General features: G+C 39.2%; 1 long non-coding RNA gene across 1 annotated transcript; it reads right to left on the bottom strand.

The window, feature by feature from the left end:
* Nucleotides 1–7,795: 7,795 nt before the first annotated feature.
* Nucleotides 7,796–9,322, bottom strand: LOC122969327. The gene is made up of 3 exons (XR_006398988.1): nt 9,094–9,322; nt 8,035–8,158; nt 7,796–7,949 (listed from the first exon to the last, which is right to left on the bottom strand). It is a non-coding gene; the product is annotated as an uncharacterized LOC122969327 (long non-coding RNA).
* Between the last annotated feature and the right edge of the window lie 9,554 nt (nt 9,323–18,876).

Below are 18,876 nucleotides of genomic sequence, written 5' to 3'. Positions count from 1 at the left end.
CCCAGCTCCATCGTTCACAGCTGTATCTCATTACCTGATTTATCCATACCTGACTGTTGTTTCCCTCAGTTAGCTCCAGCACATGTGCACCAGTCACTCCCCCCACCCCATATGTCAGACTGTGTTTGGTGTGCGTGTTTCTGACCTCATCCTCTGCCTCTTTGCCTTAACCTTCTGGATTTCTTTGCCTGTTTGGACTTCAAAAGCTTGTTTTTGCCCTTTGAATCTAGGAGCACCCCCTGAATTCAACCTTTTCCGCCTACGTGTTTGAAAACTGGATCCTCTTACCTGTCGCCCTGTACCCTTGGTTGTGACAGCTTTTGCCTCTGCAATTGGCATTTTTGCCAGCAGCCATGACCTCATGACCTTTCTTCTAGCACCATCCTTAGGAGAAACTTTTTAAGCCTCACAATGGTAAAGATCAAAGAGGAGCAAACGTGTCAGAGAGTGATTTATTCTGTCCAACACATATTGTGGGCTATAATAAGCCTCCAGGGCTGTTAAGGCTTGTAGTCAAGACTTTGGTTGGACATGCTATGTCTTGGATTTGATGAAACTCAAACAACCAATCTGCTGTCCTTTCCCACAGCTGCTCCCACTTGTAATCCACAAATCTGACATTCAGTGGCTGCGATTACATGCACACTTTTTTTCATTCTAATTGAAATCATTCCGATTGAAGATTTTAGGTCAACTGTTTACATGGGATGTGATCTAATACGTTCTGGTGTTTACATGTGCTGACGCATTTAATCAGAACAGCTGTGTAACATGCACAAAAGCGATGAATACGTCAGGGCGATATGTTTAAATGTTACTACCGGCCACTGTCAGCCCAACAACATGGGTGGGGGAGGCTCTCTGCTTAGCAGCAGCTGAGATTGTCACTACAATGAGAATAGCTGGTCCACCTTAAGTCAGTCCACTTTAGGCGAACTAGTCAGGTTAGGCTAACCCTTTTTCGCTAGCTTCACTTTAATCAGCTGGTGGCAGGCAAGTCATAGGGACTTGGCTTGGGTCTTGAGGAGCTGTAGCATTTATTCACTGACAAATAGCCTAAACTGTACACACACTGCACTATCAACAGCTATACTGCTAACTTCATACTCACACACACTCTCTCTCTCTCTATCTATCATCACATCGCCTTATGTTACACCTACATGGGGCAAACATGCGTCAAAAGAATATATGTATTCCAACCAAAGCAAAACAATCGGATTAAGCGTTTACATTATTATTAGGTGCTAATATTTTCTTATTGAACAGATTATCAAAAGGTTTACACCACCCCTCTCAACTCCATTGAAATTGGACCAGTCTCCTCTGATTGAGGTGGTTACATGAGGCATTTTTATTCTGATTGGGCTTTTATTCCAATTAACAGTGGAATATTAGGGTCCATGTAAATGCAGCCAGTGTGCAGGGTCCTGATGCCTTTGTTTTTTCACATTAGGGATACATATGTGCTCTTTAGGGATACATATGTGAGCTGAATCTGAAATTCAGAACATCTTATGGCCCAAAATGTCATTTTCAACAGAGCATGCATTTCCTTAACAAAATGATCCGTTGCATTTAGTCTTATTATGAGCTCCCTTCGTGACATGAATAAATGAGAAGCAATAAGTTTCTATTGCCCTCTGGGAAATTAAATGAAGCAGTCAAAGGTGCAATAAATCAGCTGCCTGTTTAGTGGCTGCCCGGTGCTGCAATGGTTTTGACAGGTAATTAGTTAATTGTCAAACCAAAATTGGCTTGAGAGAAACATTTGACTCATGGTAAATGGAGTTTTTATGTGCATCCATTTTTCACCACATCAAGTCAGTTGTATCTGTCTATATTCAGTGTTCTCATGTGTGTGTCTGTGTGGTTACTGTAGATGGGGTGTGTTTTCTCATTTCCTCCCACCCAATAACTCAGGTATCAGCAGGTAGTGTTTTTAAAGTCTAAACAAAAGCATAACTGGCTTGAAACCCAGTCTACACAAGACAGATGGGCTGATTTTGTCTGAGCATGAGGCATATGTGTGCTGGCTTATGAGTTCAAATACTGAATATTTCAAACACTCTATTCTTAGCTGTTGGGGTAAGAAACAGCAGTTTTATACTGTGTGTATTACTGATGGTACAAAAGTTCATGATAAATCCAAGGTGGTGTGTAATGTTCAGAACAATGTGAGGAATGAAGAGAGCATGTTTGGTTAGGAAAAGAGCTGAAAAGCATAAAATAGTTAATGTACCTGTATTTTTTTCACTCTTATGTTTTCACTCTTTTATTAATAATCATGTATATTATGCTTTACAGTCCAAACACCAGAGTGTGACAAAATATTCGTAACTAAAGGTCTTCAACCACATATCACAGTCTTTCTCAGTGTCTTACATTTCAAGCCTACAGCATGTGAGTGTGTGATTTCACCAATGAAGATCGTGACATGTGGTTGAAAGCTCTGGAAATGCTAGTAAACTGATGTTGGGTTCAGATTTTTTACTCTTTTTTTTGGCAAATTCACTGCACTATACTTTTCTATTTTTGAAAAATGGAATATGTTATTTCCTTCCTCCTGGGCAAACACTAGTTTCCATTCATTGCACTGCATCGGTAAATTGAATTTACAGAGACTTAAGTAATGTATTTTAGTGAACATCATAGCTGCTTTTATTGTTATGTATGTTGATACATATAATTTTCATATGCTAAAGTAGTGCAGATGTTTATTACACAAGTTTATTATTGCAAATTAACAATTGAAGCCGATGGAACCTATGTATTTAGCCTATACACCTGTTTTTCTTTCAAGCCTACAGGAGATGAGTGTTTCATACTCGTCTCATGTGTAAATCATGTGAAAGAATACATCACTTTGCCCCATATATATGGGTTTTGTATATTTCTTAATGTATTTTAAATGTTGATGATGATGTTTTTTTTTAAAACAAAAAAAGGAATTAAAAAGGATGTTCTGATATTTCTAAAATGACACACTAATATAATGAGATGTGGGGTGTGAAATCTGCTTAAACAATGCAGTGAGTGCACTCCAAACCTCACCTTGCAAGTACAGAATGTTGTTTCCCATGTCACTGACTAAAGAAAAGATTAAAAAAAACAGCACCTGCACATAGGTTTGTGTGGCAAGAAAACAGACTGCCATGTATACCAACAGCATCATACAAAAAACAGTGTTCAACAATAACTTTCATACTCAGGTATCAATAAAACTCAACACTTCCTGCACAGATTTTTCACATTAAAAGCCTACCAGCCACACAAATAGCATAAACCTTATAGTTCCTGGTAGATTTTTAATTTGAAACATCTGCAGGAAATGTTTAGTGATAGTAGTTTAACAGTGCTAAAAACAGCAAACGTGTAGAAGTGAATGTAAATAATCAGTAAATAAACACACTATTGTGATTATGACATGACTCTGTTGTACTGATGGAATTACTGCTGTGGAAATGAACATTGTATTGAATCTACTATGTGAACTATTAGAGTACAGGTTATTCCTCAGTGTTCTTTAATAGTGGCCAGCCCTCATGTGCCCTTTACTGGCTATTATTTGAGACTTTGTCATTTTTGATACCAGCTTTTATTTGATATTTTACAGTATTTAACTGCAGAGAGCCTTATACCATTGTGTGCAGTGCAAAATAATTTATAAAATATCATATGCCAATAGTAATTACAAACCAATTGTACTGTTGAATTAATATCACAGATCATATAGAATTTTAATGTAGCACTTAGGCTCCATATCACACTTCCTCTCATTTCCACTGTGTTCTCATACAATGGTTAGCAGAAAGTAACAGACAGAGGAAGAATGGTTCAATGAGCTGGGGCTGGAGAGACTGTATATCAAGCCTCATTGCCCATTGTAGTCAGTTGTACTCAGGGGAACTGTGCAATCCAAGCAATTCATTTTTGCTGTAATAAATCAAAGGTATATTTCAGTGGACTAAAATATGTCTGTGTGAGTGTAATCGGTATTGTGCTCTGAGGCCTCCTGGCTTTAGGACACTATGAGCTTACTAGTTACAGCAATTTGCATCTTCTTCCTTGTCGGCATGAGTTATATAAAGCTTTCGCTTGCAATATGCTGATCTCAAACATCTCTCGCTCTCCCTGCTTGCATTTAATTGGCTCTGCAAAGCCCTTTATCATCCCCCATGGCCTTTGTGCTGAATCACCCTTCATAATCATGACACCATGTTTTCGGAGTGCTGTGATTAGCTGGAGCTCACAGGTGCATTTCTGTAAAGGCTAAGACAGATGCTATTTCCTGCACCAGGCCTGGAGCAAACCCCCATGGGTGTTGAGGTAAACATCTGGATTGTCCCCTATGTTTTGTTCCTCACATTAATTCAGTTCAAGTGCAGCCTTGCTCTCTATGAAGATAAATCACCCACCTATCTTATTTCATTATAGAGTGTCAGGTCACTCCTGTCTTCCATCTGTTCCTCTTAGAACCAGCTCCATTTAAAAACTAAACACCAAGACAGCCATTCAAAAAACAGCCTTTGAAGTTTTTAAAGCTTAAATGACTCACTATTCTGTCTCCGCTGAGAGCTTTAGGGAAGACGCGTGGTAATTTATTTTCTGTTGTGTTGACACATGAAACCATCAAACTGTCAGAGTCCTTAACAATGAGTGCAGTTTGTGAACTCCTTAGATTCTTTGGCTTAAATTGATTCATTCAAAACACACACATGCCCACACTTTTCACAGAGTCACTTGGAGGCAGCAATAATCTTATTGGTCTAGTTGGATGTCAGTGGTAACAATGGTTACGCACTGTCACTCTAGCTCCATGAACATGTGAAGCCCTCTGTGCTCTGTGGGAAAGGGCTCTACGGTCTCTGTGGGCTTGACAACTCATCTCATAGGATATCAATACAGTATAGTATAAGTAACAGGGCTATCAATGCAGTAGTGCCTAAAAGTGCAATGCCACTGATTCCCATTTAAAAAGCGTCAACTTCTCTCCAGAAATGCTAAGTCAATCATCTTTTTCAATTAGTCAGTATGGTCTCAATCGCTAAATTCAGGCCCTCTAATAAATGTGCTGGTGGTCATTTTGGAAATGACTGCTCCATTAATAAGATTTGAAGACTTATAGTAGCTTTGATGTCTGCCGTGTGGGCATTCATTGACAGCTGTGATTGATAGTTCGCTCACCTGCTGCTCTCCCGGGCTCCAGTACTCACACTGAGTCAGATTATTGTCGCAATATTTCACTAAGTTTAATGTTACGTGATTACAGTACCTGCCCTGTTAGCACAATTTAGCTAAAGATACTAACGTTAGCTCTAGTGTGCAGCACTCAGTGTTCCCAGTAAGCTTGCATTAGCTTGGGTTGGAGACAGTGGGGCGTGTTACCAGAGCGTGAAAGGCAACACCCTGCAGTCATTATTCAGAAGGTCCTGGCTCCAAAAGGGAAAGATGGCGCTGACCATAAGCTGCAACTCTGGGCTTCACACTGGCTCCAAAGCAAACCAACGGGTGACGTCACATCTCACTACGTCCATCATATACAGTCTATAGGGTTATCCCAATATTAGAACTACACTGACCCAAGTCATCCAGTAGTTTTTGAGAACTAGCAGAACATCAGTGATGTGGGTTATAGGGTTCAACCTGTCTTCATACAATTAGGGTAACTATGTGTGACCTTTACCCTATGCTCTATATTGCCATTGACTTCTCCCCAGTGCCTTTGTACTCTGCCATGTCAGGGCTCGAGGTCACACAAGCATTAAAAATGGTGAAATCTTTTGAGAATTTGCTTGGGGCCACAAAATAAATCAATGCAGATTGCTGCATAGAACATGCAAATGCATGCAGTTGACCAATGGCAAACAAAAATCTAGACACTGCTGACCTTTGAGGGAATAAGAGATTTCAAAATAGAGGAAGCTATTGTTCGGTGTACCATCTACTTTTATTTAACCGGATAAGTATAAATACTTATCCACAAAAAAGGTATGGTTCACAGACAGTAATGACACAAATATGTCTCTTTAATAAACTGTGTGAACTTATGGCCTGTGAGAACTCTTGTATGATGGTGAGGACTCACAAGCAGGACATAGAGGCAAGGCAGGTCATGTGAAAGGCATTAGCTGTTTAGGCAGAAACAGGTTTGGCAACAGATAAGCAGTCAGCAAAGTAAACAAAAGTCAAGAGAGGGAAAGGAATGTGGGCAGTAGGGAATCAGGTGACAGGGATAAGGCAGGAAGAGTTAGTAATGGGAAAACCAGATGAAAAATGTTTAAACATGATTTACGAGGAGTCTGAATCTGTAACATTGCCATGTTAGCGACTGACTCAGGGAATGTAGGACACAAAAGATTTACATAGAACAAATGTAATTTTAAAACTAAAGTTAATACAACTAGACAATGGAGTATGTAGATCAGCATTATTAGCCATAAAAGCAATTCATGAATGTGTGGCCAATGGGCTGTGGAGTGTTGAAGGTGCAGAAAAGAAGACAATGCGGAGGATGTCAGCTGAAGGAAGAGAAAGAAAGATTAAACACATGGACCAGCTTTCATAGCCAGGGAGCCCAGGTGAGCTAGATCAGCCGATGACCCTTCACTCTGAGCCAGCCAGAACAGCCTACACACAGTGGGATAGATGTCAAGTGCTAGCATGTTCCCAGCTGGCTAGCCTGTTGGCAGTTAGCTCACCAGCCACATTAATTCACCAAGTAACGCTGCAAGGGCTCCTGAATTAATGTAGCTTGGAATTTTGAATTGCATGGAAAAAATGTGGCTCTCTTTTTCTTATTTATTGTTGAACTCTAACATCCAAACACTTCTTTACCGCTTCCCCCTGCCATGTCCCCCTGGGCAGGTAGTGTAGTGTATCTGATCAGCAGTTCTGTTGGTCATAACAACATTGTCCTTATCAAAGTAATTGCTAAGATGTGGCTACATATCTACAGTGAACACCAACAGGCCAAGAGACATGAGTGGTTAGTCAATCAGACACGTTCTAAGAAGGACAACAGTTTATCTAGACTAAGCACGCATCTACAGTAAGTGTGGTAAGTCAAACTTGAAGGAGGAAGTGAGTAAACTGTGATGGATGTTTACAACAGACAGTTTGGGTTATAACTGTACCATTCACCTTTGTTATCTCTTCCAAGTTTGTCTATCCTGGAGGTTTCCCACCTATGTAATGCTCTTGATTTTGGCCTACTGGACTTCCTTTTAGCTCTTTTTACTTCACTAGGTACAGTCCCAGATTGCAAAATCAGATTCAAACAACACTGAAATGTCGTCAGTGTTGAATCTATGTTGACACCTGACATTGAAACCAAATTAAAATTGCTTGTAGTGATTGATGTTGAATAAACATAGACTTTCAACTATAACTGACACTGAATCGATATTGATTCAACCATCATCTAAAAAAAGTCTGCAGCTAAATTTTAGCTGATTCAATATTGAAACAATGTTAAAATATTCAATTAACTTTTCTGTGCTTCGACATATTTTGCTCAACATATAATTTAAAAAATACTTGAAAAATTACTAGTTATTAGCTATTATCATTAGTTACTAATACTAATTATTAGCTTGTTCGAAATTACCTTTGCAGATGTTTCAATATAAATAATGAAGAAACATGAAACTATATTAAAACACATTTGAATTCCTAAAAAATATGACGGAAAATGTACTTTTAATTTTCAGATTCTTAATTTTGAAAATGTAGACTTCACATTTACAACACAACTACTACAACACTAACAAGTATGTTGTCTAAATGTCCTGTATAAGTAAATATAATACAGATGAATACATTCTTTAAAGTTTGTCTTGCTCTCCTTTTAATGCCACCCTCCCACTCTGGAGCATGACGGAGCCATATTTTGAGGGTGTCAGTGAAGGCCAGATGGGACAGCTTCCTGTCAAATTGCCGAGCTGCAGCTGAAAAAGACAAGATAAAAAAAAAGAGTGATTAAGGTCAAAGACAAAGATAATTGCTAAGTCTGCTGTACTTAAAGAGGCACACCTGTGTGGAGGTCAGTGGCAACCGGTTTATTTTTTTGGCATGCAATCTTCTATCTAACATTTAACAAAGTTAAGTGTCTTTTCAGTAAAGAGCTGGCTGCAGACATAGGGAGTATGAGCAAATCCTAGGAGTGCATGGCGGAGAAAGGAAAAAAAGTTGTTAATAGATCATATTTACTAGCATTTCTGTGTTCAGCCAACAATTTTCATGCCTATTTAACCAAAAACAATATCACTCACTCCTATAATATACAGTTGTTTTTAAGTCAGATACCTTTAGCTATGATTAGGAATATGTGCATTGTATCTGCAGCCTCCTGTTTTGATGTACAGCAAGTAATTTTAAACATAGCTCAGTAATTCATCAATTATTCAACTGAAAAATATTCTGATACACCAGGATCCAGTGACATCATTTGTATGCTGATGTTCTTACATTTATAAGGAAAAGTGTGACATTTTGGAAAATATGCTCAGAGTTAGATAAGAAGATAAACACAACCTTATGTCTGTACAGTAAATAAGAAGCTACAGCCAGCAGCCAGTTAGCTGGAAGTTAGCATAAAGACTGGAAAGAGGGAGAAATAGCTAGCTGGCCTCTGTCCGAAGGTAACAAAATGACTTCCAGCACCTCTAAAGTTCACTAATTAACACTTTTTATTTTGTTTGTTTAATCCATACAAAAAGTGTTTTGTAGGGGAACTATTTCAGGACTGTCTCCTGGCTGTAGCTTCAGATATTAGTATCAGACTGTTATTGATCTTCTTGTCTAACTCTTGGCAATAAAGCAAATGAGCTGATTTTGTAAAATGTCAAACTATTCCTTTAACACCACAAACAATGACTACAAACAATGACGAAAATGATGAATAAATACCTCAGATAAAAGAAAAAAAAATAACATTGTATGCTTCACCAAACTAGTATTTACTGAAGACCACTCATATTAAGAGATGTCTTTTGCCCATCCCAGTATGATTTTAGGTTTAAAGATCTGACAAGTGAGTTCCATACTCCCTTAACTTAACCTCCTAAATAGTTTACAGGGGAGGAAACTCACCAAACATGTAGTCTTGTACAGTGGTTTCTCTGAATGGCTTCTTCTTTCCCGTGCGAGCCCAAATGAAATAACATGCTAGGCAGTTTGTCAAAGTTGTGGACAGCATCCTTCGAATCACCAAGTCAGATGCGCTGCTTCCTACCAAGGCCAAGTGAGCAACCTAAACAGATGAGAGGGAGAAAATGGTTGTTGGTCATGATGTTGCCTACACTGAGATATGTTTAAGCCACTGCTTATATTGTTGTGTTGAACTACAATATATTGATCTGTGGGACTTTATGCTAGTAACAGCGCAGCAGAGCACTCCAATTCATGAACACACTGACCAACTTCTGTTTCTACAAGCTTAGATATTCCAGCCAGTGGTGGTGGTCAGTGAGGTTCACTCCAGTCAGACGTTTAAAAGGCAATAACTGCATTTTTGCTGCTAAATGTAAAAGTCTGTTTTTGGTCATTTATTTTTTAAGTGGCTGTAAAATTATATTGAAAGGGCCATGACCCATATGCAATGCTATTTTAACTGTTTAGTTTTTACTGTGCTGTGACATACAAAAAGCTGCAAGCAGTTTTATCTATAGTTTTTCTATTTTTGTATGAGGAAATGTTAGTAGGGCTGCACTGTTGTCTTAGAGCTACATTTTTTTCATTATTATACACATTTCATTTTTCTCATACACTTGCACACATCCTAAAAATCACTAACATGAAATTAATATTACACTGAATGAAAAGTGGGATTCCACATGGCAGCGAGGGTCTTCGTTGGTTCGTGTGACGTAAATTTGTGTGTTAGAATTTTATCTTTATCCTATCAATACTCGAACTGTTTGGTTTTTTTTTTTTAATAATTTTATTTTATTCAGTCATTCATCCTGTCCCCCATCCTCCTCCCTCTGCTGCTGATGTGATTCACTACTTGCACATTCCACTGGTAGAGAGAGGAGGGGCTGGTTTCTTCCAACTGTACGTTTACAAGAATTTGAACTAATTTTAAGATACATGGCAAACTAAGCTAAACAGTTAGACTACATACAGATTTTCTTTTAGTTTGTTCATAACTAGGGTGCTATTAGCTTAACAAGTGTGAAGCCCTTGAAAATATCGCTTTTCTACATGTTTATACTTGTTGAACAGTTGATTTAATTAAGTACTTATTAGCTTTATTTGTTTATTTATGTTTTGACATAGTCAAAGGCCAAATTAACTATTCATCTGTTTACACAGTAACAGCATGCTGGATAGAAAGAACAGGATAATGTCATAGCTCCAAAAGTAGTCTGTGGGGTGAGTTATTAACAGTATTTGGAGCCCAACTGTGGCCACAGATGACTGTGCAGATGTGGAAGTGACTGCAGGGTGGGTTACTGAACAGACTCTGATGGGAGTGGAGGGGGCTGGAAATCATCATCTGTCTGCATCCAAGCTTCTTATCTGTGTCACTCTGAGCCTCTCAGCAAGTCAATGCATCACATATCTCAAATGTTGAATCATGTTTTGTTGTTGTGTCTGCTGGACTTCAGTGCAAATGATGTGAGAGGCTGTAACTACGGTGGCCAAGAGAGTTCAATACACTGTAACCACACAGGCAAATAGACAAACCAGAAGCAAATGATAACAATATCCTCACCACTTTGACAACACATAGCTTATGTCTCATTTATGGTTTAACAGTTTTGGAAAGTTACAGAAATGGTCAGACACAGCACCACCCCCAACCCAGAAAAGGTGTTGGGGTGGGGGATGGGCAGTTCTGATCATCGAACAAGCACTTTCTGACAGAGTGTACACCAGCCTTACACTAAAACTAAAGGTTTAGTCAATAACCTGCTCAGGAGATCACATCTGCTCAGGAGATGAAAACTGTCTTGGTGTCACACACTGAAGCAGCAAGTGCTGTTACTCCAAGTGCTCCCGATGCTACAATGCAGAGCTATGATTCAGCTTGCCCAAGCTGCAAGTCTCTGAGCCTACAAGTTGCTGCCTTGGAGAAGAGAATCAGCAACTTATATCATATCAAAGAAACTGAGGAAATTATTGACTCTTTTCTGATAGATAACCTTTGTAGCTATTAGCCTGCTCACCCAGTCCACTAAAGCTACAGCGGACGGAAAGATCAAACCAGCAAGAGAGCTCAGCGAACCAGCACACTCTTCCCTTGCAAAACACCAATGTGGGTGACTCAGAATTTCCAAATCTTAGTCCCTAGCATGGACAGCATGGGGATGTCAAGGCAGGACAAAGAAACCCACCTCCCTTTTTCTGTAATGTTAGCTTATAAATGAAACTAAACTTTGTTAATCTCACACTTTGCTATATTGTCGGATACATGATGCTCACTTAATATATGTAAGTGGCATGTTGTCAGTTTGTTTTTGCCATGTAGTGGCATTGTGCAAAGAACTTATAGGCATAGCCTAAAAAAAGTATGGTTGTGTGGTTATCCTTGCTATCAGAAAATCTGATGTGATGTAGTTGCATGATTAATGCTGCAGATGATCAGTGAGTAAGTTAGACCATTGCAGTTACCAAAACTCCAGGTTTGACATTGCTTTAATAAAACAGTTGCTGCCTGCTATTGATACAATGAATAGTAGGCAAATACTAATACTTATGAGATACTAAAACAAGAGTAAAAATCTGTTATGGTTTATGCACAGATGGCTTTGGTTCTTGCATACCTTATATCCCACAGGCACACCTAAATGAATATTTCTGGCTACACTACTGACAGAAACTAAAAGCAGTTTTCTCAAATTCAGTGTTTACATGGGGAACCTCAAGCATTAGCCAATTACTTGAACGAGTTGAATATTGATTGTAGGACCAGTTCAATAATGAGGAAGTACCCTATATGATGGCAAGTTGCCATTATGGGCTTTATAAATAAATAAGAATCAATGCCTGTCACATCTTACTATTAGAAATGCCCACCCAACCTTTTCTTACAAGAGGCAATGATGTGTGGAATAACTGTCAGCAGAGATAAATCGAAGGCAGGGTGATAAAATTAATCTAGGGGTTTAAAAATTAGGCAAAAGCGTGTCTGTAAATAACATCACCATAATCCAAAACAGACAAGGAGACAGCCTCAATTATCCGCTTCCTACTGAACATAGGAAAATTAGCTTTGTTTTTGTACAAATATCCAATTTTTTGTCACAGCTTGCTGACAAGTGTGTCAATGTGAATTTTAAAAGTAACTTTTTGATCCAGCCAGACACCAAGATGTTTATACTCCAAGACCCTCTCAATATTGTGTCTATTCAGGGTGGTAATATGCAAACTATTGTCCAAAATATCTCTGGCTCTAGAGAAAAGCATATATTTAGTCTTTTTTGAATTCAGAACTAGTTTCAAATTAAAAAGTGCTTCTTGCAATTTGTCAAAGGCTTGTTGTAGGTTTTCTGTGGCTGAGTGTGCAGTATCAGCAAAGCACTATAGAACTGGATCATCTGCATGAAGATGGGCATTACAATTTGTTATAAAGGTTGTAATATTGTTAATATAAACTGTGAAGAAGATAGGACCCAATATTGAACCTTGGGGAACCCCTTTGACAGTGGTAAAAATACAGTCCGATCATTTCCCAAAATCACACATTGCTGTCTATGAGACAGGTAGTCCTGACACCATTTACAAGTCTTATAATCAAAACCAATATCACAATATCACCAATATCTTGTAGGAGCATGGCATGATCAACAGTGTCAGATGCTTTTGTTAGATCGACAAAGAGTGCAGCACAATAGTTCCCTTTGTCAACAGCAGATACAATATCATTTATAACCAGAGTAGTAGCACTGACAGTACTGTGCCTGGCTCTGAAACCAGATTGGTGTGGATTTAACACAGAATTTTTGAGAGGAATTTGAGCTGATTATGAACCACTGACTCCAGGACTTTAGCAAGACAGGGCAGTTTGGAAATTGGTGGATAGTTATTCATTCTTCATTTCATTCTTCATTCCACATTTCATTTCATATCATTTTTAGCACCACCCTTATGCAGTGGGACCACATGTGCAGATTTCCAGACCTGAGGGACAACACTAGAGACAGAAAGATTAAAAAGATAGGTAATTTGTCCAGCAATAAATGGGACACAGAGCTTTAAAAAATAAGAGTCTAGTTTATCCTCTCCAGTTACTTTCCTGCAATTGATAGCTTGAAGTGCGTCCTTAACAGCAGAGGGAGTGAAGGCTTGTAGGGTGAACTGAGAGGAGAGCACGTGAGCCAAGGGCTTATTATTTAGAGCAGATCCAGAGTTCACTATATCAAATAGATTTTCAGCAGTAACAAAATGTGTGTTTAAAGCATGGCAAATCTCTGATGTCTTACTTATTGAGCAGTCATTAAACGTAATATGAGAAGGAATAGATGTAGAGGATTTCTTTTTATTTATATTTACTGCTTTCCAGAATTTCATTGGAATTGTAGAAGTGCTAGATATTAATTCTATGTAATAATTGGCTTTTGCTTTTCTCAGGGAGGATGTGTATTTATTTCTGAGTTGTCTAAAAATCAGCCAATGGGTTGTTTCACCGGCATACCTTGCTAAAGCCCAGGCTTTGTCCTTTGCCTTGAACATCATTGATATGTTATTGGATATGTCATTGATAATTCTGTGGAGAACCAGGGGCTTGATCTATCTTTAAAGGTTCTATATGTGGGAATATGTCAGAAATTCCCTCTTATTAATGACACCATTAAATAAGCTGTAGTCAACATCCTGGTGCTTGTATTGCAGGTGATGTCTTTTTCCTTGCTTACACTTCTCATAATTACATAAAAGATCTCCAACATTTTGTTTTGCACCATGTTTCAGCAAAGCATTTCTCACTCCCAGTCAGTCAACTTGCAAACCGCAAACTTTTTTTTTTTAATCAACCATGTTTACTAAACAACGGTACATTGAGTGAGCTGTGGCCAGGGAGCAACACACTGTGGTTGGGGAGCAACGCACTGCGGTTTTATTGTGAAATGTGTGGTTATTACAACCTCTGGACTACCAACAGAAAAAACAAAAGGGGTAAGTTATGTTTTGCTATTGTTATGACCCGGCTCCTTAGGCCATGACAAAAAAAGGGGAATACAATCGGCTGTACTCAAAAATCAATCAATTATGTTTATTTTTAAAGAAATTACGTCAAAATATTAATCTTAATGTGTGAGATGGTCAGTCAGTAAATCAGTAGTGTTGGTGAGTGGATGTGTGAATGTGTAGTATTGAAGAGTGCAAACCAAAGAGAAATGAAGAATATGACTTCAAATAAATAGGTGCATCACATCCTCTTCCAACTCTGTCTATTCTGTACAAGTTATAGTTATCTAGGGAAACCTCAGAATTATGTATACTCTGTTTAAGCCAGGTTTCTGTCAGAACCAGGATATCAGGGTCAGTCTGTGATACAAGAGTTTCTCAGTGATTTAAATAAAGACTTCTGATGTTTAAATGCATCAACTCAAGGCCATTTCTGGATTTAAAAGCATGTGGATTAAATAAGACTTACCTGGAGTCACAGGAGGGCTTAATCAAAGATGGCAACCTGGAGCTTGTTTGGGGTTTGGGTTTTATGTTTATTCATTTTTCAAGGTTATAATAACTTGTACAGGAAATAGGCAGTGGTTTACGAGGGTTATGTCTAATGTTGATTTTTACTGGAATAATATGTGGGATTTTAATGCTGTTAATTTTTGATGTTGTGGACGCCAACGTGAACATCAACTGCAGAGGCAGAGTTATGTTGTTCAATCAGCTGCAGAGCGGTCAATGTAATGTCCTTTACACAGGCACCTGGATAGCAGTCCAGCTACTGCACACCACCACATGCCGGACCATAGAGGTGTCAACAACAAGCACCAAGGGTGGGCGCCACCCCTAAGTGTGCATACCTCACTACAAATGGGACACAGTGATAGTGAGATGGAGACCGACACCAAGACATCTGTTGCTGGACATGAGCTGCTCCTGGAAGTGCAGATGATAAAGAGGGACAAGGCTAGGGATCCGTGGAAGTTGGGGGCATACCTACAGTAAAGGAAACTCCTGTACACTCAAGATGTTAAAATGGTTGGCCAGTGGGAGGTGCAGAGGTGGAGGAGGGGGAAACGGGCATTTTGCAACATGTTTACCTTTGCGGGCTACAGACCAGTGCTCCGGTTTACATGGAGTTGAGCTCACTGGGGCTTTCACTCCACCCCTGCCAAAGAAACACCTTGCATCTGCTGGGACATGACAGAGAGTAGAGGTGGCCATTGTTTTGGACTTTGCTCCCAGGAGAAACCATGGATCCTCAGTTTGGACTGAAACAGCCTCAGCCCCACTCCTGTGGTGATGGAGCCAGTCACAGTTGCAGCAGCTAGAGGAGCCCAGGACTGCAAGGTGAGTTGCCTGGGCCATGGTGACGGTGGAAAGCTCCAGGGTTACCCTTGTCTTTCTCTCTAAGCTTGGCTTCCGGACAAGCAATGCTTTTCTTCAACTTTGAGACAGTAAGGTGATAAGATCCACACTCAGCCATCACACTTGCTTATAGAGCCTGGTTGTGGTCGCAGCACAGGCCCAAAGACTGGGCCTCCTGTGATGAATCAGCCTCTGCTGCTGGTTAATAGCCGTGGTTTCCTGCTGGTTGGTGGTGACAGACAGCTGAAATTCTCCCACACTGCTCACAGGGGTACGGCGTCACTTAGGCAGACAGCACTCCACAGTCAGCCTCCCCCAGCCAGATTCTGAATAATAAAGTGTTTTTGTCAGCAATGGATATCAGAAGGCTCCACACTACCCATAAACTATAAATATCATAAAAATATGATATTTATAGTTCTTCTTATGTTATTCGTTCCCTGTTTAAATGGAATAAACCCTGTTTCTTCAGGTTTAATTATATTAGTGCCAGAATATTAGTTCATATTTTCAAGTCATTGCATAACAGACTGATTGGTCTATATCCCTTGCATTTAGTTGGGTCTTTCCCAACTTCTTTATGTAACATAGAGATAGTAGCTACCATGTTTGTGGAGGATCCCCTTTTGATAGTGCATAATAAAAGACTTTCACTATTATTGGTGTAATCTGTTCTGCAAAAAGTGTATGAAATTCTCCAAGCAATCTGTCTATTCCTGGTGATTTATTATTTTTAAGATTTTATAGTTTTCAAAGCTTCCTGCTGTGTTATTGGTTTTATCATATCAAGTGTATCTTCCTCCCTCAGTGATGGTAGATATATTATTAAAAAAAAGAAATCTCATTTCATTCCTTATTGAGGGGTTGTCTCAGTCTGCATATAAATCTCTAAAATAGGCTCCAAATGTTTCCACTATATGTTTTGGTGATGTCGAAGATTCCTCTGATTTTGGGTGTATTATCTTTGCATCCATTCTACTTGACTGGGCCTTTCGTAATTGGAATGCTAACAAATGAATTGCTCTTTTACTCATTTCATAATATCTCTGGCTTGAGAAGCGTATAGCTCCTTCTGCCCTGTATGTTAAAAGTTAATCTAGTCTCTGTCTATTTTCTTTTTTTTCAGTTCCAAGAGGATTTCTTTATTGGAAGCCATTTTGTGTTCCTGAGGCTTTCTGAGTCAACATTCAGGGCCCTATCTTACACCCGGTGCAAAGTGGCACCAAGTGCGACGAGAGTGCCTCTGCTATTTGAAGACCAATGCAGTCGTCATTCTCCCATCATAGCATTTGCTATTTAAAACCCACGTTGTTTAAATAGCAAATGCACTTGCACCCATCTGAGCACCCATGGGCGTGTTGGTAATGAGGTGTGGTCAGGCACGTTGTTGGCGCATTGCTATCTTGAGGCAGCAACAAGTAATTGCGCTATTGACCAGCAAAAACCTGGTCTGAAGTCAATGGTGCAGTGTTTCACTGTTATTTTAAGGGCGCATTATCAAGACAGTAATATGCACCTACACCTTCAGGTGGGTGAACAACGCACGTACACTCTGCTTGTTACACACACGTGCAACAGCACACAAATATGCAAAAGATTACAAATAAAAGGATATGAAAGATTATTATTGTGTACATAAACATATTTTTAAAAATACATGTCATAATGGTTAGTCATGATATTGATCAGAATTAACTAATTGCAGTAATGACGGATGAAATTGTCTAATTATTTGATCAAATCGTGGCAATACACATAGCTATTTAAACAGACCCATCGGGTGTCTGTCAAGACCCAGCACATGAATATCAACAACGGATCAGACACGGCTCGACTTTCCTGCTACGTCAATATATGAGGACATGAGGAACACATAGGGAAATAAATGAGGTGAAAACAATGATTAAATTAAAGAAGGAAAGAACTCTGGACAGCTTCTAGCTGCTGCCAGCAGCAGGATCAGCAATCTTGGAGAGCTGATCAAGTCCTCACAACTGTGTTGATGATTCTTTACATGATTAAAATGAATGATTTAATTTTTGAGCAATATTTAAAAAATATTCTTCAACAATTTTGAGATTACAATGAGGTTTCCATACTTTCAGCAATTAAAACCCGGCTTATTTTACCTGTTACTTGGGGGATGGAGGGTCCAGGAGGGGCCAGTGTGCTCATTATGGATCAAGCGCTTTCACTTTGTGGCCAAGATCCATTTCCTTTGCAGAGAAGCGCTCCTTCTTATTACTTGGAAAATGTGCCATTATAATAGCAATCCACCAAGGTGCAAGATAACCTGGCTTTTAAAGGGAATGGGATATGACACTCTCACTGGTTTACTGCATGTTACGCCCAAAAGACACTCATTAAGAAACTAAGTACAACCCTTTTGAACCATACGTCCTGTTGCTTCAAACCATTTTTCTGCTGTTAAACTAGCAAAAGTGGATTTGGACACACCCTAAATGCACTTGAACCATGCACTTCAGACCATGCCATTAAATTGTTGAAATAGGGCCCTCAGAGCCTGGCAACAGAACAGATCCTTCACTGGATAATGCTCGGCTTTTAAAATACAAATATAAAACGTCCCTCACTTCAGCCCACACAGCAATGTTATAAGAACGGAGAACAAACTTATGGTTACTTTGGAAAAAAATTTATATGGGGAAAAGTTGCTGCAACCCAGTCAGTCCACCCTATGGATTCTGCATCTCCAGTAGTAAGAGCCAGGTAGGTCCCACTGTTTACTGACGGTGTTTAATTGATTTTGGGCAAAAAAAACTTGACCTCACAATGTCTTTGTTGCTTTTCACAATGCGTGGTGGGTCAGGATCTCTCTTACAAAACAATCTTATGGCTTCCATAAGATTATAAAGACAGGCACGCTTAGCCGGCAGAGCCACTTTTTAGATCTACAAGTGAAAACCGTGTGGAAACCCATGAAAAAAATCTCAGATCTCAACGTCATGATGTATATTTCTGGTTCATCGATGACAACTTAAAGTATCTATAATACAATGCTCATGAATTTATTTCCCTTTTTGATACACTGGATATAATTTTAAAATGACAGGCAATCTGGGATGCTAGAGGGTTATTATCATCACATTGGTGTTTTTATCCAATAACTTTAATAGTTCTCTCTATAATATTCTTTTTATGTTATTTTCTGTAAAGCATTTTGAATTGCCCTGGGTATGAAATGTGCTATATAGAGAAAGTTGTCTTGCCTTGCCTGAAAGGACCAGTGTGTAGGATTTAGTGGCATCTAGCGGTGAGGTTTCAGGTTCCAACAGACTGAATAGTGCTTTTGTTTTCTGTATTTATAGTGCTCCTCTGTATGTTGTGTATGTGTTACTAAATTGCTGAATATGTTTCTTAATT

Source organism: Thunnus albacares, chromosome 19, assembly GCF_914725855.1.
Source record: "Thunnus albacares chromosome 19, fThuAlb1.1, whole genome shotgun sequence".
Taxonomy (NCBI): Eukaryota; Metazoa; Chordata; class Actinopteri; order Scombriformes; family Scombridae; genus Thunnus; species Thunnus albacares.
This window is presented reverse-complemented; position numbering and strand designations above follow the sequence as displayed.